The sequence below is a fragment of the Panthera uncia genome, chromosome X, assembly GCF_023721935.1.
Source record: "Panthera uncia isolate 11264 chromosome X, Puncia_PCG_1.0, whole genome shotgun sequence".
In the NCBI taxonomy this organism is placed as follows: domain Eukaryota; kingdom Metazoa; phylum Chordata; class Mammalia; order Carnivora; family Felidae; genus Panthera; species Panthera uncia.
This window is the reverse complement of record NC_064817.1, coordinates 85,399,384-85,404,457: the sequence shown is the minus strand read 5'-3', so window position 1 is coordinate 85,404,457 and position 5,074 is coordinate 85,399,384.

The following is a 5,074-nucleotide window of genomic DNA, read 5'->3' as shown; positions in this document are numbered from 1 at the left end:
TTCCTTGTGTTGCTACAAGCTCATTACTTCTTGGTTTGCAGGTGGTGATGTAGGTAGTAATGAGTGGTCTGTCTCGTGTGAGGTGCTATGGGGTATATATAAAGGAGATAAACCTTCAAGATCAGGTCGCCCTCTCTGCTTGACAGAGAATCTGGTTGCACTTTGGACCGCTCAGAGCCCCAGCCTGAGGGAATGACATAGGTTGCTGGCCTCAACAGGCAGGGCTAATAAGAGCCAGCAAAGAAATCCCGCTGAAGTGTGTGACACTTGCCCCGAAAACATTCAAAATCATTTTTGCTCTTATTATTTCTGGGAAGTCCTGCAGGAATCCTCAAGAGTCAGAGCACTTCTTAATTTCCTGGGTACTTTAGAGATTTCTGGCACAACTAAAGAAAAACCAAACCAGAAACCAATCTTTTTCTCCAGCTTGTCTGTAAAGGTGTTATTTTCAGTTCTCTGCATCTAGTTTGGGGCTCCCTTTCTACTAATGCTCTGCATCCTTGAGGAAAAACTGATTCTTAGTTGATTGATAGGTCATGTTTCCACTTAGCATGTGGCAGTCAATGGATTATTCTCATGCAATCTTATTGGTGGTGGAAGCTCTGTAGATTGGGACCTGTTAGTGACATTTCAGAGAAGATGTGGCAAAGACAGTTTCTCTAGTAGCATCCAAGCTGGGACACAGTGTGAAAAATACAAGAAAGTGCAAATATATAGACACATGCTCACACACTCATCCATAGGGTTCTTGGCTTTTCTAACTTCCTCTCCTCAGCACACCCCCTTCACACACACACAAACTGCTACAGCAGCAAAGCTTGGACTCCCAGATGTACCCAAATTAGAGCTATGGTGCTCACATCTGGATTAAAGAAGTCAGGTTCTTTGTAACTCCTCTTCTCACTCACAGATTTTCCTCCAGGCAAGGTAAACTCTAGATGAAAATAGGGGGTTAGGTTCTTCCTCATTATGTCCTTCTCCCTGCCCTGTACCAAACTTGCCTGCCCTCACTGTCATGTCCTGCTAAAGCACTCACCTATCCTTAAGTTACCTTTTTTCTAGTGGCTTCTTCAGGGGCTGACCTTTCCTGCAGTTCTTCCTGCTCAGAATATTGCAGGTCAGGGTGGCAACCTGGATGGAAAAGGCCAGCAAAAGCTAAAGGGACCATTTGTGCTTCTGCCCTGTCCAGACTCCTCTGTGGTCAATCACCTATGAGGCCTTAACTGAATGAGGCACTGTGGGTTATGCAAAGGAGGAGAAGGAATGTTCTGATCTCAAGAATCTCATAATATAGCTAGGAGGAAGAAATTAGCATACCCGCTGGATACTGTAAAACTGGATGTAATGATGGAGAGATGTACTCAATTGTGGGCAACTGCATTCTTACTGAAAGAACTGAGAGGCCATGGAGGCTTTCTGGTGAAATAGCATAGTTTGGGAAGATTTTTTATAAGAGGTAGGAATTGACCTAGTATCCAATGAGTCTTGCCATGTAGCCCCCATACTGTGATGGGTTGGCAATCAGCTCTGCTTGGGTGTGTTGGGGTCTGGAGTAGGGACAGAGGGACAGAGGGGCAGGGGAAAGTCATAACATAACACTTCTAACTACAGTCCTCCTGTGGTTCTCTTCCTCCCTAGCTTAGCCTTCTGTACCTCCACTTACTCTGCCAGGTATCATCTCCTTGAGCTTGGAAATTTTACCAAGCAGCAGCTGGAAGCCAGGCATTGGCTGCTAGAACAATATTGGCTAAATTTCAAGTTGCTTTCAGACCTTCACAGGGGGAAATCTGCTTTGCTCTTGCTCATTCTAATCAAGACCATGTGCTCTGGGCCCCATGGAAACATAATTGGTAGAATACTTTCTCCAATAGTTCATCTTGGGGATTCAACAGCAAATACAAACTTGAATTGCTGTGGAAGAGATGCTGGCTGCCTGGGCTCAAAAGCAATGTTCCTGAGTTCCCAATAGGATTGCTTGTCCTCAAAAGAGAGAAGCTATTGGTTCTCTGGGAAGAGCACAGTATTTTGATATTTCTGTCACTCCCTTTTCCCCTGGAGAAACACAACAGTTTCTTGTATCAATAGCCAGAGGTAACTAGCATGAGAACTGTGGCTCACTTCAAAAAGCCTTGAAGGTACACTGAATGAGGATCTGGGCATTTCTGCAAATAACTGTTGGTCAGAAGAGGCCCAAGAAAGCTCAAGTGTTCACTGCAGTGTGCTCTGGTGTAGTGGGAAGCCAGGGACCTGGGCTCTAGCTCCAACATGGGGACATGCAATTCCTTGTGTGATCTGGGAGTAGGCCACTCCTCACCCTGCTCCTCCCTTACACCTACCCTAGGCTCCAGTTTTCAAAATGAGGGACTGGTCTCCTCTCTAGGGGCTTTGGCAGTTCTGAAATTCTGTAATTCCAAGTCCAGCTCTTCAAACAGTGGCCAGCACTTGAGGGAAAGCATCCTGCAATAGAGCTCACTACAGGCATAACTTTATGCACAAGAGTGGTAGATATTGTCTCTCTGTGGTGATTTGGCATACCCTTGCCTTGCCTAAAAGTATCCCCCTCACTGATGCATCAAAAGTCTCTGCTGGTCTGATCTCGTTTCCTTTGGGATAATCACAGCTCTGATACTCTCTTCTAAAATGCAGATGATCTGTTAAACCCTTTAGTATGAATGCACAAGTCAGATACATTTCTCCCTCACTGGAGAACAGGGAAATAGGGAAAAGGTGGTGATGGGGAGGGGTAAAGATTTGGAAAAGTGGTTGCTAAGGATGCATATTTTCCTGCCTTCATAATGTTGCTCAGGAACAGCCGTGGCTTTCCTACAGTCTTGCTGTTGTTTTGTTTCCAGAGTGGATAAGAATTAAAGAGTTCTTATCTCCTTCTACTTACATCCTATTTGTATTTTTAAGGGTTTTTTATAAATTTCCAATTCTTTGTTACTTTTAATGTTTATTTTTGAGAGAGACAGACAGAGAATGAGTGGAGGAGGGGCAGAGAGAGAGGGAGACACATAGAATCTGGAGCAGGGTCCAGGCTCCACGGTGTCAGCACTGAGCCCAATGTGGGGCTTGAACCCACGAACCATGAGATCATGACCTAAGCCAAAGTCAGATGCTCAACTAACTGAGCCACCCAGGTGCCCCAACGTATACCCTATTTTGAAAGTTGTTTTTCAGAGGTATTGGCTGATTCCCAGTTGGATTTGTCTGGAGAGAAGTACCAAATCACAGGGAATTCTTGCTGCCATCATTCAGCACCATACTTAATAATGTCATCTGTGAAGGATTTGGAAAGACCTTCAGGGATGAAGAACCCCTGGTTCTTTGTGCATCCATTTCCATTAATTAGGTCCCTTTGTCATCAAGTTTCTCTGTTAGCTGGTTTCTCATGCTGTGATTTGCAGGGGACATAGAATCTAATGTTAGCTTGCCTTTTACCTAATCTTTTAATCTTGGCAATAGTCATTTAACCTCTGTTTGCACTAGGTTATGAACCATGAAAAAAAAAGTAAGGGAGGGCAGGGCAGGAGAGATGGAGACAGTGGCATGTGGGAAGAAGTTGGGCAGGGAAAGGAATGGAAAAGAGAGGGAGTGGGTTGTTTTTTAATTAAACATTCGATTACTGAGCTTGATAACCCACCTTACCCTCCAGACTTAGCTCTGAGTGACTTTTGGCTGTTTGTTAAAATCAAATCCACCCTCAAAGGACAAAGATTTATCACCACTGAGTATATTCAAAAGAATGTGCTGCAGGCTCCGAACTCACTTGTTAAAGAGGAGTTCCAAAAAACATTTTGAACAATGGCAACATCATTGTAGTAAATGTACAGGGATTTATCCTCCCAGGGTGCTAGTCTGAAGAGGACATCACTCCTTTGGATGTGCATGTCCTAATATGTTTGTGAAAAAGCAGCAGTCACATTACATTATGGTCACATTTCAAATTATTGCCTATTTCCTCTCCTTTCATTCTCAATGGGGATTGGCAACAGCTGGTTGCCAAGTTTTATAGGGAGCAGCTGAAAGCCATGTGGAATTTTTACCTTAGCTTGTGGTGTACCTATGACTATTAGTTTCCCTTCACTGTACATGCAATAAACGATATCATAGGAACCTGGCACTTGTACAGTGCTTTATGTTTTTCAAGGCAGTTTCATATCCAGATGATAATCTTGTAGAGTGAAGGAACCTCATCTTATTTACTTTTGAATACCCAAACCCTAGAACAATGGCTCACCCATAACACTCAATAAATGTTCATGGAATGAAATAGCTATGCTCTCAATTTATCCTTGAAACTTCCCTATAAAGAAGGCAGGCTAGGCATTATTCATGGTATTATTTCTATTTTACAAGGACCCAGGACACAAACAGTACAGTATTTATGGGGGTGGAAGCAGTTTACTGTAGTGTTTATGACCATGGGCTTTTGGAGACAGTTCTGAATTCCAGTTTGGACTTTGCCACTGATTAGCCATTGACCTTGAGTCAACTACTAAACTTGAATTTTCTCAACTGAGGAACAATATCTACCTCAAGTGAGTATAAAAATAGTCTCTACCTTTCAGGGTTATTATGGGGATGAAATGTGATAATCTACACAAGGCACTTAGCATAGGGCTGACATAGTAAGTAAACATTCAATCAATGGTGGCTCTTCTTATTTAGTGAACTGTTTAGTTTATACAGCTAGCTGGTGGCAAAGCCCAAGTTGGAATCCAAGGTCAATTTAAGTGTTAAGTTCTTTGCACAAGACAAGGAGAAATGAGTGTAGGAGAAAGTGGTCTAGACTCTAGAGACTTGGTCAGAAATGGGGAATGGAAGCTCCAGGATGCCCTTTGTGTTTCTTACATAAGGGATCTTCTGTAATGGATGTTCAAGATCAGACGGTCCAATCACTGTACCTTACAGAAATATTGTTCCGGGATTGAGGGAGATCCTTTTGTGACTCAGTCATTCCACCCATGGAAGCCAGACTTTCTTTCAATCACCAATGTCACCACAGAGGCAACTATATACCATATATATATGTATATATATATATATATATATATATATATATATATATATA